The 15,543-nt window shown below is 40.5% G+C and overlaps 1 protein-coding gene across 11 annotated transcripts in view; it reads right to left on the bottom strand.

Annotated features, from left to right (window-relative positions):
• Positions 1-1,093: 1,093 nt before the first annotated feature.
• LOC145093650 (uncharacterized) overlaps positions 1,094-15,543 on the bottom strand; it is a 30,868-nt gene continuing 16,418 nt past the window's right edge. For 7 of the 11 annotated variants that reach the window (XR_013703010.1, XR_013703009.1, XR_013702999.1 and 4 more), the window contains 3 exons: positions 2,227-3,274; positions 1,600-1,893; positions 1,094-1,511 (listed from right to left, as the gene is read on the bottom strand). The gene's annotated coding sequence lies outside the window, so the exon portion shown is untranslated. The remainder of the gene's footprint in view (positions 1,512-1,599; positions 1,894-2,226; positions 3,275-15,543) is intronic. The other 4 variants (XR_013702998.1, XR_013703000.1, XR_013703002.1 and 1 more) reach the window with 2 other exon arrangements.

Below are 15,543 nucleotides of genomic sequence, written 5' to 3'. Positions count from 1 at the left end.
TCTGTGGGCAGTGGCGGATCCAGAAAGAAAAATCAGGGGTTGCACAAATTCTTTAGGGGTTGCACTACTAGAAAAAAATTGTTACCGAAGGAAGTTTCCGTCACAAAATCGTCATTAAACCGGTGAATTTACACTAAATTTATAAATATCAGACTTTGTAGTGGATTGCTGATGGATTTGTGACTGATTTAAAAAAAAAAAAAAAAAAAAAAAAAAAAAAAAAAAAAAAAAAACCACGAAATTTACATTTGACGGGAAAATTAGAGGGGTATTCCGGGCTACATAGTAGCTCTGCCCCTGTGTGTGGGGCATTATATTGAACACCTTACACACAAAGCATTTCAAGATTTCATATAAAGCAGTTACATAAGAACAGAAAGAATGGAGACTATTTTGAAATAAAATCATATGTTCACACTCCTTGCATCATATAAGGTTTTGTAAAGTCTTTAACATCCAAATGGGGACCTTTTCAGCTACGTTCTTATATTGATTATTGACAAACAAAATGAAATGTTGAGAATGTGAGCTATTTTTTGGTTCAAATCATTAGTGAACATAGAGAGGAACTGTGATTGGAAATGATGGAAACCAGATATTTTGTAAATAGGTCTGTAATGATCCAGTTATTGTATAACTTAAGAAGTGATTGAACCATATTAATGACAAAATCTTGTTATTGTGACATATTGTGTGATGATTTTATTAATTTAGTCAAATGTAAATATGGCTTTTATAAAAATAGCAAAATAATATATATTCCAATTTTACATAAATGGCCTCCAATTGCGTGTTCCTCATTTCGGGCTGTGTTTTCTTGCGGGGCCGGCCATGTGGGCAGCGGTTTTGTGTAATTTGGCCAAAGTCCGGTTCATTGAGCCCAGCTATATAGGCCTTACTCTCTCAGTTTTCACTTTTTTATCTTTGGAGATATGTAGAAAACGCTCACAATTGAAATGGGTGAGATTTTTTTTGGTGGTAACTTTTAGCAATGAGATCTTGTTGAATTCTAAAAAGAAAATCAACAACTGTGTAAAATTGACAACAACCTTTTCTATCTTTTTTTTAACAACATATAATTAAATTAATAACATAAGCAGTAAAAATCTGGTGATAAGATTAAAAGACAGACAAAAAAACATGGTCCGGACTGTCTAAGAAAACAGCAATAAAGGAAATATTTAAGAAAACAGCAATAAAAACAAAATGGACAATTTTTCCAAACACAAGCCCACAATTTCTTACTTCACTTTGCTTTATAAGGCTTGACAATGATAGTGAACTGTGCCACTTTTCCGCCTTGGTTAATTACTTGAACCCTCCTTGATTTATTTTGGAAGTTGAGCACAATGGGCTTTGTGTCCTCCACCTCCAAGTCCTTGTTCGAGAGAACAAGGTCTCCAGTATCGGGCACACCTCTAATGCAAACCATACGATCATGGGGTATGTCGATCCTGATTCGCAATGCTAAATAACACCATCTGTTTGGTGGCACAGTAACAGTCATCGGGCTGGCCACAAATATAAGCATCAATTAGATAATAAGAAATAGATAATTAAAAAGCTTAACTACAAGGTTTAAAAACATAAGGACATCACCTTAGCAAATAATACTTATTTATTTCCTCGACGGGAAAGTACCCTATCGGGTTTGTCTTGTGCACCCTTACCATAAAGAAGACATTGGCCTTTACAATTGAACCGTCTTCACTGATCACCCGATCAAGAATTCTCCCCCCCTCAAATCCCAAGCGAATAGTCTCATCGATGCCATTCATTTCAACATCGTGAGCTTTAAGTTCATCCTCTATCATTTGGATATCTTTTTTCTCGACATAATTATCCTTTTCCAAAGCATCAACCTTTCCACGGATTGTGAATACGTTGACCATGCTTTTTTTAACATAAATACATTTATAAATTAGTTTTAGATTACTTATACTCTGTTGAAAATCAAAGATTAGAGAAACACACAAAAGGAACAGGCAAACGTAGCTACGGGGTTGATTTAGTTAAAACTAGCATACTAATGAAATAATTAACAAAACAGTTCCCAAACTTTCTGCGTTAGACCAACATATTCAAAGCCCTAGGAACAAACTCAAAGTAATATCTTTGAGACACCATATATTTTGATTTGAACAGCCAAGGTTCGGCCTCTACTAGTTGTATTTGAAATCCTTGATTTTTAGCAGTCATACAAAGAAAAGAGTGAACAAAACTTACATTGTTGGAGGGCCAGAAGAGATCTCAGAGCAGCAGCAACCAGCGGCGACTGGTGAGCAAACTTTTTTTCTAGGGTTTTGAGGTGATCCGAGCAGATGCCATCCTTTTATATGAAGGTTTTGTGCAGCTCACAGGAGAGTAGCTAGAGTAAGACAAAAATTGAGATATTTGCACGTTTTGCTCTCGAGATCAAAAAATGAGAAATATTAGGTTTTTATTAGCACGTTTAATTATTCTTTAATACAAAGGATTAGGATTTGCTGTCTTTTCAAAAATACTTAATATTATTTTTATATTTTAACTCTCAAGTCATATTTCCCAATAACTATTATCAAATGCCTTAGCTTCAATTATATATTCGTATGTTTAAACATTTGAAATTTTATATCCACCTTCATGTAAAAAAACAAACATTTTCTTATTTATTTAATTAAAAACAACATGCATTCATCTCATACAACAAACAAAGATATCTCTCACATCACCTCTTAGAATAAATTTTAGTATGGTTTCAATGGGGTGTTCCAAATATACCAAAAAACGAAAATTCAAAACTAAAAACCAATTGATCTTACTATTTTTAGGTTACCCGAACCGCTTTTTTTATTTTTTCGGTTTGGTTAACCAAACCGTTAAAATCTACGGTTTTTTGGTTCGCTTACAGTACGTTCACATTTTTTATATTGGATGGTTAACCGGAGAAACAAAATTTATATTTATTATTTTAAATTGAACAAAGTTAATGTTAAATTATTATTTTTAAAAGGAAAATGACACAAATGTCCTCTGAACTTTTTAGGTTTGGTCCTTTTAGTCTCTAACTTATTTTAATGGCTTTATAAGGGAACGAACTCGTTTTTTTCGGGTCGATTACGTCATTTTTGAAGTTTTGAAGGGATAAGTCGGCCACATTGTTTCCACTTCATTTAAAAATACCACATAAGCATGCCACATACACACTTATGGACCCCACTTTCCTTGACTTTCCTTAATCCACCTTCACCCACATTGAGCCACCTCCTCTGATGGTGATGCCATTTCATTGCAGCTATATGAAAACCCAAAACGCAAACCACACACTTTAGAAAAAACTATTTATGTCCACTAACATTACGATATAAGGATTAAAACGATTTGGCTCATGTGCATTCAAATTAGGTTAGAACAACAACCAATTTAATGAAAACTGCAGAGATTTAATATTTTCTTTATGTACATACAGATATATGAAGGATTTTTAAGTTTTTAGCATATTATCAGCAGGGAAATGTCGACGACACCTCTGGGAAGTCTTAATGAATCGTCGGATTTCGTTAGCGGCTTCAGGTTTGGAACAGGGGTTGTTGGAATCATCTTGGATGAGGAGAACAAGTGTGTGGGCGACGACGGTGACAATTGTGGCGATGGTGAGGTGACCAGGTTGTGAATCCATGGAGTGAGGGGAGGTGATTCACGTAGAGTTGGTCTGGGTGGTGGATATGTAATTTTGGTGTGTGGTTAGATGGAATTTTGACACAACCCAGGGGTAATAAACCTCTCTATATTGCTTTCTGGGGTTTTTTTTGAAGCTTTTGACTACTTCATCAAACTTTGAAGATATATGCTTGAATCGAACCCAAATGCAAGATATGAAAGAGGATTCTTAAGGGGTTTTAAAGATGATGATTGAAATCTAAGACACAAATTGTTCCATTTTATTTTCTACGGTTCGGTTTAGGGGTTTTAGGAAAATGGAAGGTGAACCATGCCCATATTTACAATCACATGGTATAAAGATCTAGAAAACAAACACATATGAGTTTTGGTTTTGAAGTTTTCTTAGGGTTCGATTTCAGATTCAAAGCAACAAATACATTTTCTTCTATATTTTGTTTCCTTGATGTTCATCACAATTTTATGTCATTCACCCAAGTCAACAAACCAGGTTGGTGGAAGATGGATGGTGGCAGAGGTGGGAGATTTGGGTTATTGTTCTTGAATCTAGGTTTTTGTTCTTGAATCTCATCTAAGGTTTTTGTCTTCGACCTAGGCAGCCACATATACAAATCTGACCACATCAATGATAACATGGGTGATACATCTACTTCAAATGCAGAGTTAGCATAAGAAAACAACGAGCGTACTCACAAGCCTAATATTTACTTAAGGGACTTAACTTGACAACTTGGGAAAAAGAGAAGGGTTAAATAGCTTTACCTGAATTTTGGGATGTTACAATTCTCCCCCACTAGAACCAGACTTCGCCCTCGAAGTCTCATGCCGAAAACAACTTTGGATGCTGCTCCCGCATCTCCGACTACGGCTCCCAAGTCGGCTCGAACCCCCTCCGATATTGCCACTAGACCTGAACCATGGGCACCTCCTTGTTCCTCAGAACCTTGGTCTTCCGATCCAAGATTGCGATCGGCCTCTTAACATAATTCAGACTCGCGTCCACCTGGATATCCTCCAATGGTAGCACTGCCAACTCGTCAGCTATACACTTCCTCATGTGAGACAAGTGGAAATTATCATGAATCTGGCTCAACTCCGTAGGTGGCTCCAAACGATACGCTACGCTGCCCACCATCACGATCACTCTAAATGGCCTAATATACCGGGGCCCCAGCTTGCCCCTCTTCCTGAATCGAATCACTCCTTTCCAAGGAGACACCTTCAGGAGTACAAAATCCCCGACCTAAAACTCGAGCTCGGATCGTCGCCTATCTGCCTAACTTTTTTGCCGACTTTGAGATGTCAACAATCTCTGTCTGACCTGTTGTATCTGCTCTGTCATCTAAAACACTATCTCAGTGCTTCCCATCACTCGCTGTCTTACCTCTCCCCAACAGATAGGAGTCCGACACCTCCTCCCATACAAAAACTCAATGGGAGGCATACCAATGCTCGAATGGTGGGTGTTGTTATATGAAAACTCAGCCAATGACAGATACGTGTCCTAACTCCCTCCAAAGTCCAACACACATGCCCGAAGCATGTCTTCGAGCGTATGAATCGTCCGCTCACTCTGTCCGTCCGTCTGCGGGTGGTAAGCGGTACTGAAATGCAACCTCGTGCCCAACTCCTCGTGAAGCTGCTTCCAGAACCTGGAAGTAAAACGTACATCCCGATCTGATACAATCGAGATCGGCATTCCATGTCGCGATAACACCTCTGTCACATACAATTCTGCCAGCCTCTCAGCAGAAAAGCTCTCACTGATAGCAAGGAAGTGAGCGCTCTTCGTCAGCCGGTCGACGATCACCCAAATTGCGTCAACACCCCTCGCGGTCCTCGGCAACTTGGTGATGAAATCCATAGAAATCTGTTCCCACTTCCATTGGGGAACCTCAAGTGGCTGCAAAAGGCCATGCGGTCGCTGGTGCTCAGCCTTAACCCTACGACAGGTTAAGCACCTATCAACAAACCATGCTACATCCCTCTTCATACATGGCCACCAATAATCCTTCTTCAAATTCAAATACATCTTAGTGGCCCCGGGATGGATCGAAAATCTCGATTTATGCGCCTCCTCCATCAAGGTGGTGTGCGCTCCGCCTGCATACGACACCCAAATCCGACCCTGAAGGGTCATCAGCCCACGACTATTGGTAATGAACTCCGGCACTTGCCCGATCACACGCTCCCTCTTCCGGTTCTCCGGTCACACAGCCTCTGCCTGGGCCTCCCGAATGGTGTCCAACACAGGAGTCAGCACTGTCAACCGCATACAAATATCCCGAATCGGGGCGCTCTCCGCCCTACGACTCAGGGCGTCAGACACGACATTAGCCTTGCCCGGGTGGTACAGGATCTCACAATCATAATCCTTTACCACATCCAGCCATTTTCTCTGCTGCATATTCAGACTGGGCTGGTCCATCAAATACTTCAAACTCTTGTGGTCCATGTAAATGGTACACCGAACCCCATACAAGTACTGACGCCAGATCTTGAAGGCGAACACCACTACCCCCAACTCCAAATCATGGGTGGGATACCTCGTCTCATGAGGCTTTAGCTGCCTCGACGCATACACTATCACATGCCCCCTCTGCATAAGTACTGCACCCAACCCCGATATCGATGTGTCACAATACACTACAAAATTCTCCATCCCTTTTGGGAGGTCTAGCACCGGGGCTTCGCACAATCTCTAGTGAAGTGTCTCAAACGAGGTCTGCTGCTCCAGACCCCATGAAAAGCAACACCCTTCCGGGTCAATCTGGTGAGAGGCACGACAATCTTGGAGAAATCCCTGATAAATCTCCGATAATAGCCGGCCAACCTTAGAAAACTTCTAATCTCGGCGGGCGATCTCGGCACCTCCCATCTCATAATTGCCTCAATCTTGGACGGATCGACCAATATCCCATCCTAGTTAATGAGATGTCCCAAGAACTGGACCTCTCGTAACCAAAAATCACACTTGGTGAATTTGGCGAAAAGCCTTTCCGATCTCAATACCCCGAGAATCTCTCTCAAATGCTCCTCGTGCTGCTCTCTAGATCTCAAATACACCAAAATATCATCAATGAACACTATCACTGTTGGGTCGTGTTTTGTGTTATGTATTGCGTCTATTGGGCTCGTCAGCTAGTCCATTTTGTATCTCCGGTATGGACCTGTCCATCCGTGAGTTAGTAGGGTTTAGTATATATGGGAGCTTGCATGCTTCCTAGAAAGCAACGATAGAATAGAACGATCAGAGAATTATTCAGCAAGTTTATTGTTATCGTTCTTGTAACCCTAAAATCCTCTACAGCGGAAGTTCTTAGTCGAGCTCTGCTGAGGATTGTTTGATCTAATCATTCGACACATCTTGATCTATACTTGTGTTATTTACTGTTTTTACTTCATCGCATTACCTGTTAAGAAGATCTAATCGATCATCAAGTTTATTAATAACTTATCAATAGGTATCAGAGCAGGAGGCTGTGTAATTCATACACATCTTTTCTGTGAAAAAGGTTGCGATTAGGGTTATTCCGCATTAACTAATATTTATTGTGCCGTCATCCCATAATTGACGTAACTCATCATTTATTTGTTTTGCCCTAATCTTATATATATTACAAGTCTGATCTTTCAAATAGGTTACGATCAATCATGGACGAGTCACAATCAAATCTCATAAACATCTCAAATAGCATTGGATCAACGACGAAGATTCCCATCCTTTACACCCAGGATTACGAAGTCTAGGCACATCACTTTGAAAATTATGTCATTGGATCTGAAGACAATGGATATCTTATTTGGGAAGCAATCGTGTCTGGACCATTCGCTCATTCAGCAACGTCTAGAATCATTAAAACTCAGGAAGAGTATAATGATCTGTTAAAGGACGTAAAAGATATTGCTCAAGACGAAAAGGATAAGTTTCAGTGCAATATTAAAGCGTTGAGACTAATCAGATTCGCTCTTCAATCGGATACTTTCAGGCTAGTAAGTTCATGCAGCACTGCCAAAGAAATATGGGATAGGCTGCGAGAGTTATATTCCACAGACGAAGATCTGGAGCATTCCATTCAGACCTTACTCTTGTCTGAGTTTGGCGAATTTAAGCAGAATCCCAAGGAAACTGTTACTCAGACATTTGATCGCTTCAATCATCTTCTCAGTCAGATGATTAAACACGATATTGAAAGGAAGTTGATTGAACAAAAAGTTACGTTTTTGAATGGTCTTAGATCTGAGTGGAGAGCGGTTGTGTCCATTGTTAAAGCTCATGAGCAATTCAAATCTTATTCATTGGCTAAGCTGGTAGGAATTTTGAAATCCCAAGAAAAGATTGTCTTGCAGGAGAATAATGTGGTTTCAAGCTTGGGTTCCTTGGCCCTTCTTTCTAAAAGCAAAAGTGTGATGGAAGATGAAGACCTTAACTTAGAAGACTATGACCTTACCTCTGAAGACTATGCAATGATGGTGTCAAATCCAAAGAGGTTTATTAAGAAAAGGTTTCCTACCAATAAGAACCGAAATTGGCAGGGAAGCTATAGTTCTGAAAAGGTGAGGGAGGAACCGAAGGCAGAAGAAGCAAAGAAAGAGCCGAAAGCTGAAGGGGATTCTGGGGTGAACTGCTATTACTGTGGAGGAAAGAACCACTATGCCAAAGACTGTGTCCTAAAGAAAATGGCAGAGAAGGATGAAGAAAAAGATGAAGAAGCTGTGTTGATGAAAAAGCTGGAAGAGATCAAGAGAAAGAAAACTACTGCTAACCCTTCTATGAATACTTTAATTGTGCAGGGTTCGGTAGCAGATGATGAGTTCGGTGGCGTGGAGGTCTGGTCAACCGACTCTGAGGATGATGAAGTCAGAAAGCCATCTCATGGAAAGGCTTACGTTGCGAAAGGTGAAGGAAGCGGTGGAAAGTGTTTGATGGTGTCGGATGTATCTCAAATGAGGGGATACAACACATACGGTGGGAATGAAGACACGAAGGAGCGAGAGGACTTGTGCTTCACAACAAAACCTCTCAGCATGCAGTTTAATGAGCTTGATGAATTAATCAAGAAGGTACAATCCATTTTTGTTTCATTCAAAGTCCCACAAAATTCATATGAAAAAGAACTAAAAAATGTAAATTCAAGAATCTCTCATCTAGACAACAGTTTAACTCAAACACGGGTCACCAATTCTAACCTAACTGACCAATTAAGCAGGGTGTCTTCAAAGAGTGAGGAACGGAGGATGTGGATAGAGCTGAAGGAGTCGGAGTTGATCAAATCCAAAGACGAAAACATTTATTTACAAAGAGACAATTTAAATTTTTTGAAACAAAGGAATGTGTTTTGTTCGATTGTTAAGCGTCTTTATTCTAACATCACTCAACTTCATCTTAACTGTGAAATAGGATAGAAAATTCATCGCATGATTTTGCCCTTTCTTGAGTTTAAGGAAGATGAAATTGACGCTGAAGCATATAATTGCGAAAGTGTAGTTTCGTCTGAGGATGTAAATCCGATGTATATGTATGGTCTAGACAAAATCGAATCTTTCATAAAGTCCAATGACTATAAGGACATGCTGAAAAATCTTTTGGATGAAAATGATAAACTGAAACTAAGGACCGAAACCATACAAAAGTTTGACTCATTGAATGCCAACTTGAGCTCAGAAAATAAAATTGATGTTGAAAATGCATCTGAGCTTAATGAGGATGATGATATGAGTGAAATTTCTGTAGAGGATGAAATTGACTGTTCTGAGTTTGTCAAGAGCGAACCCAAAAACCACAAAAATCTTATTTTAGAAAATTCTGTGGAGTTTGCTCGTTTGTCCCAACAAAAGTCCCCGATCCTTGAAGAAAAAGTTGTTGTATACCAAAAGGTAAGGACGACTCCAAATCAGGTGTATAAGGTCACAGGAGTAACCGAACATCAGACAGCCGAACTCACAGCCATTGTAAATGAAGATAATGCTGATGGCTGTGATGAGTTCTTCTGGTCTGCCCCCATCGACAATGCTGATGAAACAGTTGGTCTGTCAGAACGGACGTCCTGAAAAACCAAAGGCAGATATGTGCCAGAGCCTTTGAACAAGCTTGATAACTTCGACATACCAAGTACTAGTGGTACAAAAGATGTTCCTGAAGAAAAAGGAGTTCCTACAGAAAAAGTCACTCCTTCAAGCGAAACATCATCAGTTCAAAGTGAACCGGCTGACAAGAAGCAAAAGCAAAAGGCCAACATCCACCGACAGCCGAAGCAAGTAAAGGATCAGAAGCAGCGAAGGAATCAGAGATACAAGAAAAATCTCTATGAAAGAAAACATTTCTGGCGATCTCAAAACGCCCATTTCTCTTATCATGACAGAAATTCAAAGTCAGAGAAAAGAGCTGTTAGGCAACAAGAAAGTAATAATAACCAAAAGGAAAGGTTCGGTTCTGAGGATCATAACAACCGAAGGGAAAGGTTCGGTTCAGAGAACACCAACTACCGAAAGCATAAGTTCGGTTCCGAAAGCAAAAGCAATCAAGGTTCAAGGTTCGATCCCACTAATGATCAAAAACAAAAGGGGCACCTAGAACCTCAAGTCAAGCAAACTTCTCAGTCTAACTTCTCTTGTTCTAATTCTTCTCAACCCCATTCTAAATCCAATTCTGTTCATACTCAAAATCCAAAATTTTCAACAGATTGGAAAGGAAAATCGAAGGTTTCATCAGTCAAGACTGATCAAAATCATTCCAAGGCCCAAACATCAAATCCTGAACCCAAACCGTCTGTAACAAATCCCAACAAAATTAAAGTTTTCACTATTAAAAGGAAAGATGAAACAACTTTAATAAAAAGAACATATCTTGTTGACATCTCTCTTACTATTCCTGTTCCTGTGAAAGGCTCATGTGGACCCAAGAAACTTTGGGTTCCTAAATCTACTTAATTTTTGCAGGTTATCAGTGACGAGCAGTTTGACGAAGAATGGTACATTGACAGTGGCTGCTCACGTCACATGACAGGAAGGAAGGAAGAGCTGAGGGAATTTCGGTCTCTTTCAAACGGTGGAAATGTCAAGTTCGGGAACAACTCATACGGCACAATAAAAGGTTATGGGATGATAACAAATGGAGATTTCACGATTAGAAAGGTTGCATACGTTGAAGGACTGCAGCACAACCTCATTAGTGTATCTCAGCTTGTTGGAGGTACCGGTCTCAAGGTCTCATCCGACGATGAGGGTTCAGAGATAATTGAAAAGAAAACAAAAAGAGTAATTCTCAAATCGGAGCGCAAAGGCGAAATGTTTCCTCTTAATCTCAAACCTATCAAAGGAAATCCAGCTATCTGCCTGTTATCCAAAGCACAATCTGACGAAAGCTGGCTGTGGCACCGAAGGCTCTCTCATCTCAACTTCAAGGATATCAACAAACTTGTCACAGGTGGTCATGTTCGAGGTCTTCCATTGCTCAAATTCGATCGAGAACATTTATGTGCTGCATGTGAAATGGGGAAGCAGAGTCGTCAAAGTCACCCATCGATTGTAAACACTAAAGTTGTTAAACCATTAGAGTTAATTCACATTGACTTTTGTGGTCCATCATCTATCGAAAGCATCGGCGATAGCAAGTATATTCTTGTCATTGTTGATGACTTTTCACGTTTTACATGGGTGTTCTTTCTGAAGCACAAATCTGAAGCAACTCTCAAGCTAAAGATGTTTATCAAGCAGGTTGAAGTGCAGCTGAGGAAAGTCGTTCGCAACATCAGAAGCGACAATGGGCTGGAGTTCAAAAATAAAGAATTCGAAGACTTCTTGGCAGAAAAAGGAACCAGTCACAACTTCTCAACTCCCTACACCCCTCAACAAAACGGAATTGTTGAAAGACAAAACCGATCTTTGTGTGAGGCGGCCCGAACCATGCTAAGTTTTGCCTCTTTACCTTTATATTTTTGGGCTGATACTATTGCTGCAACATGTTTTACGCAGAACAGGTCCTATCTCAATAAACGCTTTAATCTTACTCCTTATGAGATCATCAACAACAGGAAGCCAAATGTCAAATTCTTCCATGTATTCGGCTCACGGTGTTTCATCTTCAATTCTAAAGAACATCGTAACAAGTTTGACGTGAAAGCCGATGAAGGGATATTTCTGGGATACTCTCTCACTTCGAAAGTATACAGGGTTTTGAACAAACGTTCGAGGAAGATTGAAGAAACTTATTATGTGACTTTCGATGACAGCTATGTCAAAAAGCTGAAGGCCAGTGAAGACACCGTTGGAGAAATTTTTTCTCAAACAGGCCAAGTCACAGCCTCGATTGCAAACCTATTTGAGAAGTTTGTTGAGTTATTCGATGAACCAGAGAAGGCCACTCTTTCGGAAGCTAGTGCAGCAGACAACAAAGTAGATCATCTGAAGCAACTCATCGAAAATGCTACCAAGCAAATGAATGAAGGAGGATCAAGTTCCAACGACCCTCCACAGCACGATGCTTCAGTTGAGGGGGAGGATCCACCTTCTTCTTCACAGCCGGGCTCACATGTTGAGGGGGAGGATCAAGAACCCCTACGGATTGAGCTACTATAATGACCACGAATCCGAAATTTGTTGTCATCCCGGTTAAGCCAACATAGTAGCTAACACCCTCGGTTGGTAAAGAAATCTGAGTCGTAAAAGTCAAGGACATTGACTACGACCATCCATTCACGCTCAATCCCCCGATTTGAGCATCGCAGCGGATGTCCCAGAAATCTGAAAGTTGGGATGAGTTAAACTCTAAAAAGAGTGGATGAAAAGACTACAGTCCCGAGTGGTGGAAACCTATACTCACTAGATCCGACCTAGACCGAGAAGACTCAGAACCTTCGGAATAGTAGTTGCAGTAGATGCCCATACTACTCAGGCACTTCGTCCACCTTGTTATAGACAAGTAGTGCCTATCATCCTCCACCCTCTCGCATGGAGGAAATCGTCGTCGCCCTGTAGACGATAAAATACATTCTCCGAAGTGAACGCTAGGATACCGAGAACCATAGGATAACCTTCGCAGCCAAGAATACTTGGTCAAGTGCGAAAGTAGTTGCGTTAAGTCTCATGACCCGGATCCCGAAGAGATCATAGGCTTGATACCAGCCCTGGTGTTAGTCGAAGGGTTATGCAGGAACATACACTTTCCACGCTAGAATAAACCACAGTCTTAGAGATTCCTTGGACTATTAGGTGTTCCACGAATACCATCTTACATAGAGATAGTAGAACCACCTCCTAAGATAGTCCAACGCTCGTCTGGTGAAACCCTACCTCCCCGACCCTCAGGGTTTCCGTATCTCAAGATTCGTTAATGCAGGTTCATTTGCACAGGCTTGAGATAGACACTCTACAAAAAACAGATAACCGTAGATACGCAACCCACTCGAAGATCTAGAAAGTCTCTATCAGCCAGTTGACAGGAAACGCGAGGCCAAAGACCACCTGAGCCTTCTAAGAACCAACCTGAAGGACTAAACTACCAGTACGAGAGAGAACGTTAGGAACTTCGGAATGGCGATCACGCCAGTGATGATCTTGCCATAGAAGTACACTATGTTCTTAGTACTGAAAAGCTCTACCCATTCCGAGAGCTTAGGACCATCCGAGATCCTCATGGAGACTTGGTCCAACCCTTTTTCAAGCCGCTACTACCTTCGGATACCCCGCAAGCTTCACACCCGATCGATCCACTTCTTAGACTTGATATGTGATCCCCCGACATCACTCTTCATGCCTCACTCATCTTGATAGAATCCATTGAGAACCCTAACCTTGTAGATACATCAGTTGGAACCCTCTAGCTACACAAGACGGAATCCGCATCCCGTACGTGAGGGTCTGTTGGAATGACAAAACACAGACTAGAGTTCACTTGGGAATGCGAGGACAACCGTATAGGAAGTACTCTCTTACCTCTACTTGGCCACTCATACCTACTTCCTTGCCTAGACCTGAATTTCGGGACGAAATTCCCTCTAACGGGGGGATGATGTGACAACCCAAGTTATCCCGTTACATTTCCCTGTTACCTTTAACAAAATATTTCAGCTTATAAAAGTTTCGTTAATTAGAGGTTGTCAATTTAATAAACATCCCATTTGTTTACATTTAATATGCCGTTAAGTCGTGATAAAAGGAAATAAAAACACAGGACACACATTTCCATTTATTTGGAAAATGTTATGTTTTATTATTACGACCACTAAATCGGGTGCGACCAAAAGCCCCGTATAACGGCAGTATTGGGTAGAATTCCACTGAGCTCCAACTCCCACCCATATATAAAGGGGACTAAACTCCATTTGGAGCTTTTCCACCCTCTCTCTCTATACTCTCTCTCTAGGCTCGTTTTCGACTCAAAAACCGTGATTTCCGACTCCTAAACGTAAGACTATCAACCCTAACTTGTTCTATGCGTACATTATTGTCTTTTTAGCCTAAAAATCACAAGATTGAGAAATGAAAAAGGAGTTTACGGCCTAAGTGCCTCCTTAGGCCGTAAACCCCCAAAAGATGGCCAAAATGACTCAAGAATGTCCCTAATGGCTTGGGAATAAATCAAGGGAATTACCTAGGAGTGTTTAAACATTAAATCACAATGATTTACGGCATAAAAGAGAGTTTACGGCCCAACCACATGCTTAGGCCGTAAACCCCTCAAAACCATGTCAAAAAGCCCCAAACACACTCCTAAAACACCCTTAGGCTTCATACATAATTTAGGGACTTAGTATTTGGGGTTTGGATCAATTAAACACATCAAAATGAAGGGGAAAAAGGAGTTTACGGTCCAGGTTTATACCAAGGCCGTAAACTCCCCAAAACACACCCAAATGATGGTTTTAATCCCCCAAAATGGCATCACACTCCATTAAAAATTGCTAGGAAGGTATTAAGGGCTTAGAACTTCACTAAATCCATGGTATGAGAGTTTACGGCCGTAAACTCCCATGGGAGTTGTCCGTAGGCCGTAAACTCCAATATAATGCCCTTAGAAGCCTTAAACCCACTCATGCCTTTTTGGAAAAGTACTTAGAAAAATCCCATGAACAAGCTAGAAGCTTAAAACACACTAGAACCCATCACCATGAGTTTACGGCCGTAAGCTCATGGTGAGATGTCCCTGGGCCGTAAACACAACTTTGGGAGTGTACTCTTGGATAGTAAGCTCCATTCCTTAGCCACACACACCCTTAAACGCTACCCGGGACACCTAAACACTTATCCAAAGTGTTTTCCGCTCCTTTGAGCGCGTATATTTGTTTAATTAGTGTTAAATATACTAATTGTATGTGAACATATGTATCATATGTTAAATAGGTCATTGTGTGTGTGTTCGAGTCCTTGCGTGACACCGAACGCCCAATCGGCACCCTCGTTGGACCTACTTACACCAGGTGAGTTCATACCCCTGAATGAACATTTTAAATGTTTTTATACATTTTATAGGGGGGATACAAGTTAAACATGCCAGTTATCATATCAATCACATGTGATTGATAACCCGCATGCACAAGATTTTACGACACTGTACACTGTTTTACCGAGTAGGACACTATAATGGTTTTCTAAAGGTTTTCATTAGTTTCAAAACTCTTACTTATATTGTTTTATCTAAATTCATTCTAAACTGGTTTACGAAAGATTTCCAAAGGTTTTCAAACATGTTTTTACAAAAGAATACAAATAGTGATTTTCTCCGGATATAAAGGTTTTTCATCAAAGTTTCCCTTTTACGACGTATACTTTTACTTGTTAAATACTGCTGCTTCGCTTATACTTATTTTATACTCCTACTCTGTAACGCTTTCACTTATACTTGTAGTCGCTTATACCTGATGGACGCTTATACTGATTCATACT

Source organism: Lactuca serriola, chromosome 3, assembly GCF_051521515.1.
Source record: "Lactuca serriola cultivar US96UC23 chromosome 3, Lser_US96UC23_V15, whole genome shotgun sequence".
NCBI lineage: Eukaryota > Viridiplantae > Streptophyta > Magnoliopsida > Asterales > Asteraceae > Lactuca > Lactuca serriola.
This window is presented reverse-complemented; position numbering and strand designations above follow the sequence as displayed.